The sequence below is a fragment of the Ursus americanus genome, chromosome 31 (assembly GCF_024610735.1).
Source record: "Ursus americanus isolate L20-20 chromosome 31, mUrsAme1.1.p, whole genome shotgun sequence".
NCBI lineage: Eukaryota > Metazoa > Chordata > Mammalia > Carnivora > Ursidae > Ursus > Ursus americanus.
The window spans coordinates 29,760,171-29,775,269 of NC_142157.1; positions in this window are offsets into that span (position 1 = coordinate 29,760,171).

Below are 15,099 nucleotides of genomic sequence, written 5' to 3' on the forward strand. Positions count from 1 at the left end.
CCTGGGATCCGGTCCCCCCTTGGGTTCCCTGCTCCGAGAGGAGCCTGCCTCTCCTTCTGCCCCTCCTCCCACTCGTTCTCCTCTCTGTCTCTCTCTCAAATAAATAAAATCTTTAAAAATGTGTACAAATGATAGATACAAAAGCTTGCCAACAGCAGGAGTCCAACAAATGTACTTGCCAATATTCCTGTGGCTGTTTGTATTACTGTGATGCTTTAACTCATTTCCAATAATAAGAGTATTTCAAAAAATACAGCAGGACATAATCCCTGCACATTGAACTCATCATTTCAGTGGGAAGGGCAAGTAGCGTATAATTAAGTGTTTACGGGGGGGAAAAAAGCTATATTCTAAAGAAATTATTGTATGCAGTTCTTAAAATAAAATTAAACCTGGAAATAAATATTTGGGGAAACAAATATTCAAGACTACAAAATTAGAAATTTGACAGATTTGATTAAATAAAGGTTTTTGTTTTCTAGGGGTTTTTTTAGATTTTTCTGGGATTTTGTTGTTGCTGTTGTTGTTAGGGGGGAAAGCGAGACACAAGCGTTGGTTGCAGGTAGAATATTCTCTTAGCAACCCAAGTAGATGTCAATAGCGACACACGGGAGTCTAAGAGCAGAGGAAGGGGTAGAAAAGGAGAATGCAGTCTCCAGAGAAAACTTTTACGGCCCTGATAATTCTCAATGGATGAATGCAGCAGGGAAAAAGGATAAAAAATAATTCTGGGAAAATAGGAGCCTAACACTGGGGCTTATTAGAAGTTATTTTTTACCTGATTGCTATTCAATTCTATACTGGAAAATTGGGGGAGGCAATTTCTGACTTAATAAGATGAATGGACATCCTTGCCCCTAAAATCTGGCATTAAGAAGATACCCTTCTGGTGAGTAGAGGTGCTTCTGGGACCAGAAAAGAGATTCCCTCGAAAGCAGCCCTAGGCTTTAAGCCTACATGTTTCCTCTCCAGTTTTTAGATGTAACTTTGCAGAGGAAGTGAGCAGCAGGGACTTGCCAGTGGAATTATTCCCTCCCTACCAGACACAGCAGCCTTCCATTTCTCACTGAGAAAAAGACTGAGTCTGAGAAGGAAAGAAAAAAAGTCAGGGGACCTAGTTTAGTCCATGCCCTGACGATACTAGCTGCGTGACTCTGAGCTAGGTTTTCTGATTCTTCATCTGAAAATGTCCCCATGGGGCACAAGGACTTCTCCAGTCATGTCCACTCATGTCCAGCTCTGGGACGGCTGCTTCTGTGACACGTGTTCGAGATGTCTTTCCCTGGTGTTTCCTCAGTAACTTTCCTCCGATGTAGAATTAGATGAGGCGTGCCCAGATCTCTAAATGGAATCTCTCTTTAAATCTAACATGAGTCCCTGCTGCCTGCTGCTGTTTTGATAACTCATACCCCCCACCCCAGCAGTGCAGGGGTCTCTTTCCATACATGATCTGCGAGTGCCAAGGGTGGCCCCCAGCACACCCCGGGACCGTGAAGGATGCACCATCTTGGCCACATGGCTGCCCCTCTGCGGACTTGAATCCATCAGCTACCTGGGCTGCCAGATCCTAGCCCCATGGTGGGCCAAGCAGGATGGCCAGCAAGGGTCTGATCTGGCACTGGGCTGCTCTTGGAGGCTGGGGAGTTAACCATCCCAAGCAGGGGAGACCCCGCCATGACATGAAACCATACTCAAGTCCCCAGAGTTGTCATAATACTGAGCTCCAGGACAGAGGAGGAGAAACTCTTGGAGGCTGAAGACAGAGTGCACCACGGGCTGTCACCGTGAAAGCAGGGGGTCATGGGAGTGTTTTTAAAAGGATGCAAAGATCTGATTATGGTGGGGGTGGGTGGGAAGGAGGCCAGCAGAAAAGGCAAATTCAGGGAGCGACAATGAGGCAGAAAGTTGTGACCTTGATCAGGGAAGTGAAACCAAAATGAAAGAAGAAATAAATATGAGCGGGAGAGGGAGAGAGAGAAAGAGAAGAAGAGGGAGGGAAGGAGAGGCAGATGGACAGACAGACACAGAGAGAGAGTCTAGGCTGTTTGACCAAACAGTTGGCTCCATAGTCTAAGAAGCTGGCGCATGAAATTACCCATCAAATATGTTGTGTGTGAAAATGGCTGACCCAGAGCTCTCACTCCCTCTGGCTCCTCGTGTTCTCTCTCTTTCTCTCTCTCACCTGTAATTTGAATCAGTACACTTTGGGTACAGCAGATTATCCTCCCGAAGGTGGGTGGGCCTCATCCAATCAACCAAAAGCCTTAAGAACAAAGACTGAGTTTCCTCCCTGAAAAGAGGGAATCCTGCCCCAAGATTACAACATAAAAACTCTGCCTTGTTTCCATTCCAGCCCGCTATCCCAGCAAGGCTCAGGCTTACGAGCTCCTACAATTGCATGAGCCAATTCCTGAAACCGAATCTCTCTTTCTCCCTGGACACATACATCTCCTATTGGTTCTGTTTCTCGGGAGAATCCTGATAAATCCAGTATCCAAAGCAGTGTTCACAACTGCCCAGCAAGAAAGGTATGGATGACCCCGTCCTACAGATAAGAATTTTTCAGAGAGTTTGCCTCCACCAGCCATCCCTTGGAGACTCCCACCCGTGTCTTTCATCTAGAAGCAACTGGCATTGACTCAAACCTACATCTCTCTTGCCTCCAAATCCACTGTGTCCTAAGCCTGGCAGGGGCTTCTGCAAGCCAGTTAGTCCCATTTGAGGCATCGGAAACATTTTAGGAATATCATTTGGCAACACATGATTAGAGGGGCACACAGAATTCCAGAATTCCACAATTCTGTGTCTCTGGCAATTCCGTGGTCCTGCTTCTAAAGTGGTCTAGCCCACAGAGTTTAGGAAGGAGTGTTGGACGTGAAGCCTCTCCATGACCTCACGAATGCCAAGACCTAGAAAAATTACCATCTCAAGTGATGACTTACTCACACTCAGGCAATGCTACAGCTCAAAGTCTGAGCTCGTTTCCCCCCTCTGCTTCGCTGATTGGCCCCTACTTCAGTTGGCAGGAATTCCTATGTTCAGTCCATCTTTGGCATTTCTCATTTAAGGGCAAGCCTTATTCACATGCGCAGATGAGTTCTAAATTATACAGGAGTGTAAAACCATCTTATGATGATTTTTGCTCTTCCCTCAGCCTACCAGCTTACCCCACAGAACAGCTACCATGCACAGAATTAATGAGCTTGGACATCTTTGTAGCTCGTAGTCAGGTGTCTCACAGGAATCTGAAGACAAGAGGGGGTTAACCACCAACGGAAGTTCAACTTCAACAGCCTTTATTAACCCTGCAAGTGATTCTAACCACCACGTTCAGGATACAGCAATGGGACCTGGTTTCCTCGCCTCTTGAGGACCGCAGAGCTGATATTTAGGAAGGAAAAACTGTTAGTACACCTGTATATGTCTCATGTGGCTTTTGCTACTTACCAATGTAATCAATGTAATCACTTTTTTTTTTTGTTTTGGGGTTTTTTTTTTTCCTGCCAGAGGTAAGTGATTTCTCTTGCTCAGAGCTTTTCTTAGGCTTTTAAGAGTCCTTTTAACTATCAAATTATCTCCAGAATGAAGCATGTAGAAAGTTGATGAGGTGAACCAGCCTGGTACCCTAAAAAGGTCATGGCCTGGGAATCAGGATATGTAATGCAATAACTCCATCGCTTGACCTCTTTGGATTCCATTCAGTTCAGTCAATATTTACTGACTCTTCGGTACGTACTGGGGATTGTGTGACTGCGAGAGACATAAAGACAAAGGAGCCACTGCCTTGCCTTCAAAGAATGCAAGGTCCACTGTGGGAGACATTTATGTACAAAAACAGCTGCAATACTGGATGACCATACCTCAACGGAAAGACTAAATGCACAGAAATTTCTAGACAGAACGATTCATTCCATCCAGCATAAGTTTTAGGGCATGTTTCTCCAGGAAGCTGAGAGCTCAGGAGAACCTCATGTGAAGAACAAAAAAGCTGAGGTAAAAGATTTCCATGTGTCTCTCAGCCTTCTCATGGCTCTGAAATCCAATACTTTTAAGGATAAATCCAAGAAATTCTAAAAACCAGGAATCTCCAGAGTGAGGAGGTTTTCTGAGGGGCTGGGGGATTTGTGGCATTGGGAAGTGACACAATGCTCAGGGCCCAGCTGCTGGGCAGAGCTCCAAGGACAGGTAGCCGTCCCATCCAGTCACTCCCAAGCCAGCAGGAGTCCATGTCAACCTTTGACAAGTGAACAAACCAACTCCCAGAATCCCCTGATGCAGACTCTGTGCTGTCATTGAGGAGCCCACGGCCAGACAGAGGAGAAAAGGCAAACCATAGATAGGGAAGCTCTGACAGACACAACACAAAGTGGAGAACATAGAAAGGAATGCAGACAAGGGATTGACTAAAGGGAGGAAAGCATTTGCTTCCAGAGGGATCCTAAGAAGGCTTCACGACATACAACTTCCCACTGAAAAGACCATCAAAAGGCAGAGATAACAAGGAGGAAGAACATTCTACTCAGAACAAGCAATGGGAGCAGAGGTGGAAGACTAAAGGCCTTTGGACTGGAACTATGGAATATAATAATAATAATAATTGTTATTAATATTTTTATAAATGTTACCTATCGACTGGCTACTCAGGGTGCCAAGAATTCCAAATGTCCTATTTCACCCTTTACCACTGACTGAGTTATAGGTATCGTCCTCATTTTCCAGATGAGAACATTGAGGCTCAATTGGCCCATCTGGAACGTTGACGTAAGTCTTTCCGATTTCAGAGTCCACATTCTTCACAACCATGCTTGTTTAGGATGTAGCATTTGATGCTCTACTCAGACGTATATGCTTAGCCCAAGCGGCCATGGAAATAGTGTTGTTTTGAAAGAGGAAACTGATATGACACACCAGATAAATTTGGCATCAGTACAGAAAATGATCTGGAGCTGAGAAAGTCTGGAGACGAGGAGCTCTTTGACCTGAAAGCTATTGTAATGCTATATACGCAAGAGTAATAAAAGGCTCAGAACTGAAGCAATCAGCAGTTGACAAAGAAAGGGGGAAAAAGACACACGGGAGAAAGCATTGTACAGGTCAAGTCCCTGGGACCTGGCTAGTCACTGGATGCAGAGAAAGAGGCGAGAATAAGGAGAAAGTGCGTTTGGTCCCCGGGGAACACCCCAAAGTCGGAGTCGTTGCCTCCACCCAGCCCCCCAGATCCAGAAGCTTCAAAGAGTGAATTTTCTGAATGCTTTTCTTTGCCTTAAACTAAGAATCCCACAAATTCAGATGTCCCTGGGGCCCCTGGATATGGACAGCAATTAATGACTATTTCTGTATTGTCCAAGAAATGTAGCCTAAGAAAGTTCATCATACGGAATGTGGGTCGGCAAATGTCCCAGTCCCCAGTTCCGGGAGAACCTTGCATATAAGAGTGCTTAACTGCTATGTTTTCAATGAATACATAAATAGGTCACTAGTACTCTCAACCTCTTTCTCCTTGCGAGGATTTTGTCCACACCTTTTTTTTCAAACCAGAACTCCAGAATGAGGAGTTAAGACAAAAAAATAAAGAACGTAAGGATGCAGAAGTAGAAGTAGGATGTGAGCATGTGGGAAATATGGTCAGAGCCTTGGGAAGAAAGATCTTAGCTGGGTCTGTCTTCAGGTACTTGGTACAGCTCCCGACACATGGCAAGACCTCAATAAATATTTGTTTAATGACGAATAAATGAATAAATGAATCAGATCATCTAAATTGGAAGATCTTAGTAGCACCTATTAGAATAGGGGAGTTTGTGTGGCCACCAGTCCCATTAACCTAACATGCCACGGTGATTCATGTTGCTTTTTCCAGAAGTCTTGGCCTGAATAACTCAACACTGAACACCTGAAGAAAAAAAAAAGCCCATTAGCAAAGCTGGCTTTCCACACTGGGAGACTCCCAGCAGCGTTGCCAATATCCCTGGGGCCCCATACCTTTCTGACTTTGCAATAACTCCCAAGTTAAACAAATTGCCAAAGAGTTATAAGCTTCTTATTAGCTGGCTAGAGTCCTCCAACTGCTCTGTTGGCTTCGCTTTCCCTGCACACATGTTGGTGAGTTCCATTGATAATTCGTGTGCCTGCAAGTTTGCTCTGCAACTGGGGAACGCAGGCATTTCTGGGTTAGCATCTGCTCTGTGATCTATGATCTACGATCTCCACTCCCTCTTGCCTTCACTTTGAACTGAAGTGCTGTGTTAAGCAACCCCACTACCCACCACCTAACAAGCCGAGACGTGAGTCTTCATTAGTGTTACAACACTTGCAGTTTTCCCAGGCTAACCAGTAACACCAGTACTCAAACTGCAGCGTGTTGATACCCACAACGACCCGGATGCAAAGGCCAGTACCATTGCCATGATGTCAAGAAACACATAAAGCACTAGAGATGCTAGATCACAGAAGGATTAGATTGGAAATGCACTGGAGAACACCGTGAAAAGCTCCAACAGAGAAGGAGCATTCGAGAAGTGGCCCTTAACTGCCACAACAGTAATGGAATGGAGAACTGGAAGACATAGAGTCCATTCTACCCAAGTCAAGATCAATCTGATCCACAGGGATAAAAATCCACTTTGGAAATTAAATTGTCCATTTCAGTTAACAACAGCCCTCACTCATTTGTCACTGTCCCTATTCCATTTTGAGTTGAGCAGAATTTAGCTACCATCCCAGCTTTTGTTTCTGCTTGGATTCCTGAATAACGTGAAATCTGTGTAATGATTTCATTACACATGAAATGTGAATGTTCTGTCGACATTTATTTCCCAACAAAAGCTCCTGGAGAAGAATTATAAGCTAAGCTTTCCATTTTGTTTTGGTTTGGTTTTCTTTGAAAAGTGCAAATGTCTACTGGTTCCACTCTTCTCTTGGGGTGAGATGAGGTTTATTACAAGGGAGCGCACGGTTCATTTCTGTACACTATTTCTATTACTTTAAGCCTCCTCCCTGGAATTAGAAGAAACAATCATTTTATTAACTACAGTCAAAGGGTTATGGAGAAAATCTGAATCCACCGGATAGCCATAATTCCATCTTTCTTTCTTAGCAGGGTTATCTTATTTTATCGAGGCTTTTTCCTAGGTGGACAAACAAGATCTTTCAGAGGATGGGGCTGAGGAGTGGGAAGATGGAAGTGGAGGAGAGGGGAGGGCCTGTGTACTTGCACAAGGTGGGCCTAAGCAAGCAAATTCCACACCGGGGTCCGATACTCAGGACCTCAGTCTGAAATAGAAAGTGGATGTGGATTGGAAATGAACATGGCTGGGACCTGAATGTTTCCTGTGACTCATGCTCTCCTTGTCCTAAAATGCACTATAATTTGGCGCAAGAGGACAACAGTTCCTTGATAACTGCCCTCGCCCATCTGTACCCTTATTTCTGCAACTTCAAGAAGACAAAGAGAAAGAGTGACCTCCTTGGAGTCTATCCATGGCAGAGAGCCCTTCCCAGGTCAGTCGTTTCTGGTTCCTTGTCATCACTTTATTTTGTTAGCAAAATAAATCTGCCACTCAGGGTTCTCTGGAGGCTTCACTATTTGTACTCTCACATCCAGAAAGAGATCTTGATAAAGCAATGTTATTTATAACTACTGTGTACCAGACATCAGCCAAAGCTTTACCCACCTCTCACGGCTTCTTTCTCTAACACGTGTTTTAAATCATTTTATGGGCAGGGGCTCTATTAATTCTGTCCAATCATTTACTCCTCTTAGCGAGGTACGTTTGACGCGAAGAAGGCAACCAGAAATAAAATGGCTGGGGTCACGCTGAAGGAAATTGCTAAGATTTTTGGATTGTAGAGATGGCCTAATCCACGAATATGACCCAGATCTGAAGAAGCAGGGGCAACTGAGGTCTGGTCTAGCCCTTCCCGCCCTTCCTTAAGAAAGCCGTCTCGCTTCTGTACATCAGTTTGCCCACCTGAGATTCAGTTGTTTGTGTTTTTGTTTGTTTAAGATTTATATTATTCATTTTGGAGAGAGAGAGCTGAGGGAGAGGGAGTGAGAGAATCCCAAGCAGACTCCACGCCAAGAGCAGAGCCCTATGCGGGGCTCAATTTCATGACCCTGTGATCATGACCTGAACCGAAATCAAGAGTTGGACACTTAACTGACTGAGCCACCCAGGCGCGCCCTGAGAATGAGTTTGAATACAGTGTTTTGCCTCTTAGAATGAAGAACTGGACAAACCCCATTTGGACACTGTTAATCAATTGACAAAATATTGAAGTATCCTATTTATCCTAATCATTACTGTTATTAGTAGGCAATTCTGTGCTTTCCTCCTGAGTGGAAAGGAAAATGAGCTCTTAAAATGAGGTTGGGGGGGTTTCCAAAGTAATATAAGATCTTAATCTAAGGAGGGAACTGGGTGAGGGGTAGACCAGAACCCTGCATTATTCTCTCACCTTCTCTCTAAACCTAAGGTGTTTTCATAATAAAAAAGTTCATTTCAAAGGAATCGGGTGGGGTTGGGAGGTGGGAAAAATAAACTCGGGGCCACGGGAGCATTGAAGGGTTGGTTCAGAACTCCGGGCTTACAGGGCAAATAATAACCAGAGAGAGCCTCACCTGGGGTGTGCAGAGGAGCTGTCCCTTTGGTAAGAGAGATGAACAATCTCTGGATTGTTCTTGTCTCTGGAGCACAGTCACCAACACCTCTACTGAGCAAGGAGGACTTCAGTCGCTTCACACCTGGCAGCACGTTTCTCCAGCCTCTGCAAGGAGTCCTCTCAGAGGGTCATTTCATTCAAACATCAGGTATTTTCCCGGGTGCGCTTTCTCTCTCTCCCTCTCTCTCTCTCCATTTAAACATGGTGCTTTGGTAAGCCATTCTCTCCTTCAACAAACACATCCTGGGTGTGGAATCCCGTCCTGGAAGTTACAGTGAGCAAAGATGCATGTATCTATCAATCTCTTCTGTGTGTGTATGTGTGCATGTGTTTTAATCTGTTATTTAAATTGTAAGGCTTAGTAGGAAGAAGAAAAAGAGAAGAGAAGAGCTGAAAGCAGTTGTATCAGTTCTGTGCAAACAAAGTTAATGTGGCTCGGTGCAAGCCAAGATTAAATGTGATTGAAAGCTTCTGTATGAGGGAAAAAACCCAGACCGAAAAATAGAAAACCGCCAGAGTCCTTTGCCAACCTTCTTAAAATAACTACCATTGTGTTGGATTAAAAGGCATTTGCTGAAGATTTTGAGAAGAATTAAGCTTATTTGTTATTCTTTTAAAACAGAAAGGAGAAGAAAAGCAAAGCTGTTAGTCAACATTGTCTTAGAAGATAAAGCTTTCAAGATAGCAGAGTATCTGGGTCAGTGGGAAGTTTCCACGAGTCCGCTTTTGATTGTCTGCTCCTAGATTTTCAGCTGCAAACTTAACGCTTCCTCCTCCACCTCCAACTCAGGGCTCAGCAGACTTGGTCCCTGGGAAGTGGACCGTTCCGTGGCCTGGAGTATCATACCCCGAAGAGTTAAACTGTCACCTGCTACTCTAGGACTTGGGGACCAGAGACAAAAAGAGGAAAGTAGAAGTTGACAGAGAGAAGGAAACTCCCAAATATGGCATCATTGCTTTGGTGGTCTAGCTGTTGGTTCTTCTTCCATAGCTCCATGAAAATGATAATAATAATAAAACAAAATGGCGCTTTCCCATACAAGAGCTCCTGGACCAAAAACCCAGTGTCAGCTATGGAGAAAGTAACCTGCTCCCACAGAAGCCAGAGCTCCTGCAGCAAGGGACATTCTGGAAAAGGTTCTGCCTGTTCTGTGCTGAGCTCCAAGGGGTAAAGCTTGTCTGCGTTCAGCACGGAGCCCTCAATAGTTTCTCCTTGAGGAAGATAGAAGGGAGGAGGGCAGGGGACACACAATTAACACTTTTATAGGTTGCTGTTAATTCTGCCCCATGATTAGGATTCACAGAGCCTGATATTGCTTCCCTCAAAGGCCAGAAAGATCTCATTCAGACAGCATGAATCTTTGTGCTTTCAGTTGGCTTTTTATAGCAAAATGATTCCAGTGTAGACATTGTTCTTGAACAGTGGTTCTCAAGCAGGGTGATTGTGGCCCCCAAGAGACATGTGGCAGCGTCTGGAAACATCCCTGGTTGTCACAACTGCTCCTGGCATCTAGTGGATAGAGCCCGGGGATAAGTTCCTGCAGTGCACAGACTGTCCTCCACAACCCCGGATGATCTGGCCCCCGTGGCAACGTCACCAAGGTTGAGAAACTTTGCCCTAGAGGATGGAATGAAAATTAATGCCTCTACTTCTTCCTAGAAAAGATTTTTTTTTTTAAGTTTTTAAAACTCCACAAGAGAATGTCCCAGTGTTAGAAGGTCCTTTTCTGTCATCCTACCCTATACACCAGGATCTTCACAAACTGCTCAAATAAAAGGACTAGCAAATGACCACCAATGACAGAAAGCAGATATTCTGAATATATAGCACAACTTCTTTCTCTGGAAACTTTTGTCAGTGCACCGCCAATAAACACGGTGGGTGCTTACCGTATGGTCGGCCTTGTGCTTGCTGCAGTAGGGAATATAAAGAGATACAGCACGTAGCTAGCATCAAAATTTAAAAAGGCACATACTGGTGGAAAATTAAAATACAATATAGAAAACAACAAGAAAATCTAATAAAGCATACACTTATCTAAATTTTAAAATTAGCAAGTGTTTATGTTATATATAACCATTTTAAGGAAATTAAAAAGTTTAAGGACAAGTAACAAGTTCAGTAACTACTGATTCATTTGCTTTGGAGGGTAGGTATCAAACCAGTGGATGTCCATTAGTATGATTTTTAATTTTCAAATTTAATCAATGGGATTCTTTCTTCAAAGCCACTAGAAGGCCACTGAGAAATTAAATTGGCCCGGGGTTTACCCAAAAACAAAGTGATGGCTTCAGGACAATTATCAGAAGGGAACTATTGAGAAAAAGAATTTATTAAATTTAGGATAAATCGATATGTCATTCTTCACAAATCGAAGACTTGTAATTGTTCTAGAGAGTAACACAGAACTGGTGGCAAAGGGAAAGTCTTTTCAATATAGATACACAAAGCTTTGTAGCTTACTTTTGCTCAAAGATGAAAAAGAAACATTGAATGACCCGAATTTAAAGAGAGCGAAAGAACTCAAAAATAAAAATTAGATAAGTAGGAGAAAATCCATTTGCGTGAAAAAAGAACTTCCTATGGCCTAACGAATGTATCGAACATACTAATCGCCAAGCTAGAGCAGGATTTAGAAACTTGCATCTGACCATCCTTCCTTGTGATACTAAACCTAGACCCTATAATCGTTCAACACAGTCAAAGGCAAGAATTTTACAGCAAATTGGGTCTTCAGTCAGGTGAAATGAAGCCGTTCATTTCCCTTGGAAAAGCCTCTGACTCCGCAAAACTAAGCCAGGCTGTCCAAGAGAGCCTCTGGCTCCTGGGATGTAATGTATCAGCACTGGAGGAGGAAATGGTTTGTGGGAGTTAAATGACAAATTATAGTGCAACAGCGTTGGACTAATGAAGGTGTGTGTTTGTTTTTGTCTGCCATTCATGTTTCCCCATCTATCAAGGAGAGGAGTAAAACTTGAAAGAGCAGAACTGTGGGGAGGAAGCCCCTTACCTAAGTGATCACCCATCCTTTTGCCTCTCTGCAGCTGGCTTAAGGTGAGAAGGTCAGCTCTTCCTATTGCGTCCCTGCCAAAGGGGCCTCTCCTAGGTGTCTCTCAGCACCTCAGTGCCTCCTGGCACTAAGTCACTTCTTATTTGCACACTTACACTCTACTTGAGAACAAGAATAATATCTGGCATGACATCAAAAGCTTTGAGCAGCAGAACTCAGAAACTGCCATCTTTCTGGGACACTTGAAAAAGGTAGAGCCTCAAAAGCAGATGGACATCTGGTCTACTATGAGTCTGCCTAGAACTACCCCAGACAACAGCAACCTTGCAAAGAAAACTGCCATCATGAGAGATTAGGACCTCAGGAGCTTGTCAGCTTTAACAGACCACATCTATAGGAGTGAGCAAACTCAAATAAGAGTAGTAGAGGTCTGGTTAAAAAAAATTACATAGAGAGAGGGCCAGAAGGCATTTACGTTGACTTTAAAACAAAACAAATTTTAAAAATATATACATACAGATATATAAAATCTTTTCTAGAATTTGATGATTACAAAAACTGCAAAAAAAAAATGTTGATTTCTTAAAGGCATTTACATCTAGATCACACCTAAAACTGCAAAGGTTTAATAGCAATAAAATAAATACTTCATGACCAAATGGGTTTCCTAGACTGTCTGGAACTCAGAGAAGATTCCAATTCTGTGAAGGCATGGCCTAGAAGAGTTCCTGGAAAAAGCTGGAGTTGAGCTAGGTTTGAAAACTTGACAACCCAAATTACACATTTCATTGTATTTTTTTATTAATTGGGGTCCTCTCAAAAGCCACCAACATTTCTGTTCAGAGAGTCTGGCAAAGTGGCCTCAGATTTCCCATTTATGCCATGTCACCCTTAACTTCACACCTCCTACTGCTGCACCATTCTTGGTGGCCTGCCTGCCTGGATTTGTCTTTTTGGCTCTCAGGAAGCATTTGCATTGCTGACACCCCTCTCTGGTCAATTCCGATGCCGACAGCAGCCTGCTTTGGCAAAAGCACCCAGCAGGTGGAAGGGGCACAGGCAGTGGTCGTCACAATAATGCCTTTAACTCCTATAATTCTCCACTTACCAAAAATTTATATACTATAGACCTGTTAATATGCACAGAGAAGAGGGAGATGCTTTGACCCACATAGAGAATCAGATATGTAAACCTTGATCTGCAGTTGAACCTCTAACCCCCAAAACCAACCAGCTACTACCTCCAGACAACAATTACCCCTTGTTTAAGACTGATAAGCATCATCGTATTCTTTGTAACATATCGAAATGTGCTGACGAGCATGTGCACTGCATTTTGCCCTTGAAGGCCAGTGGAAGTGTGGCCCTACAGTCAACATAGTTACTCAATCCCAGAGACAAACTAAGACATGTAGAGTCTGCGGAAGGGAATCTACTTGATAGACCACTGAGTACCACCCTCGTGGAACACATGAATTCTTTGCATAACATCCCAAGTCCGTGGCCTGACAGTCCACTCGAACACTTGCACTGATGGGGAACTCACCACCACATACAGCCTCATCTGTATGCAGGCAGTACTAACATTTGTAAGTTATTTCCATTTTCAAACTAAAATTGGCCTCCCTGGCAGTTCTTATAAATCACAGTTTTAGCCTCTGGAAATACTCAGAATTCTGGGCTCCAGGTGGAAATTGGGGCAATTCAATCTCCACATACAGTTAACACTTGCCATCAATACACGGCCACTGGGAACAAGGAGTTTCTTTGGATCCCAGTCCTACCAGGAACAAACTCTTGTTGAAACCTGTAAAGAATTACTGTTCAAAGCAAATCAGAGTCACTTGCAACTTATAAGCAATAGTTTGTTTAGCGATAAGAACAAAGTTGAGAGGGAGCACGGTGTTAAAAAAAAAAGCAGAGAAAATAGACTGATTACATATAATCACGTATGTTGAACTATTTCTAGCCTAGATATAATCTTAATATAATGAGTATTGTTACAAGAGATAAAGATAACAATAATAACAATAATTTTATTTATAAACCATTTTCCAGCCAATGTGCTTGGGGCATTGCATGATCATATACAATGATTAAAACACTATTAAAAACATCAAACGAATTAAACACAAGCTATTCCTCAGATATAAAATGAAGTAACGCTAAGGAATAAGGGGCTACTATTAGAAGTAAAGAAAAATGACACCAGGTAACAGGAAAATCACAGAATGATTTGCGCTTTTTCCACTCTAGTTACTCTAAAAAGTAATCTTTTAAATTCTCCTTGCTATGTCTTCTAATGTATTTGTATCCTAAGTGTCTACTTCCTCTTTAGTTTCTTCTCTCTATATTAAAATTTCTCTCCTCTTAGGTCAAGATCTAATTTTGTGTCCCTTCAATCAAATCTGCATGACAAATGGATTTGTCTAAAAAACCAACCAAATAAAAACAAAACCAGAAGAGTCATTAAAGCCATTTCTCCGAATGACTGGTGTTTTCTTGAGCTCATGATGTATTTTGGCTATAGAAACAATGGCATTGACAGAAGACAGCGTGGTCAATGGCCAGGCAAAAAACTGTACAACTGCGATTTCCAATCTTTTCGCCATCATATTATATTCTCATTCTGAGTTCTGCAGTAACCACTAACTCCCTCCTCTCTTCAAAAAAGATGAGGATGGTGTGAAAAACACTGTTGGTTACCTACACCACAACCATTTCCTTCCCCTCCCCTGCCTTTCTTCCTTGCTAGCAGAACACTATTTTTGTTCAAAGTATCAGGGGTCATATGTTTGTGGAAAATGGGCCCCTGCCCAACTCCAAGGAGAAAACGTTGACCCTAAGACATAGTTGTCAAATCTATTCCCCTTTGCCAGCAACAGGCTTGGTGTCAGACATGTAATGGAACTCTGGCCAAGAGACACAACCCGGAGTCTGATAGGAGCTTTCCAGGAGAGGTCTTCCTCCCCGACGTGCCTCAGGCTGTGTGTAGATGTGATCTTTAGAACCAGAGAAGCTATCTTGGGACCATGAGATGCAGAACCCAAAGACCAGGATCAATGGAATGAAAACATAGAAAGACACTGGCTCCCTGAGGAGTTTATCAAGTAAACCCTGCCATCACTCTAAACGGTATCTCTGGCTATGTAAGACGATTTTTCCTCCTTGTTTAAATCTATTTAACTGAGCGTTCTTGCATTTGTAGCTAAAAGCATTCTAATGAACTGAAAAGGCACTTCTTTTCACTGAATTGAAATGAATTACATAGCTTTGGGATTTGTATTTTTAGGAAATACTTTCATGCAACCGAGAACACTTTGGAATCTTTTAAACCAACTTGAATATCACTTAGGTAACATTTGAGTATGTAATATCTTCCAAGCATATTAATACAAACATCACCTTTTTAGAAAAATTCCTAGAATTA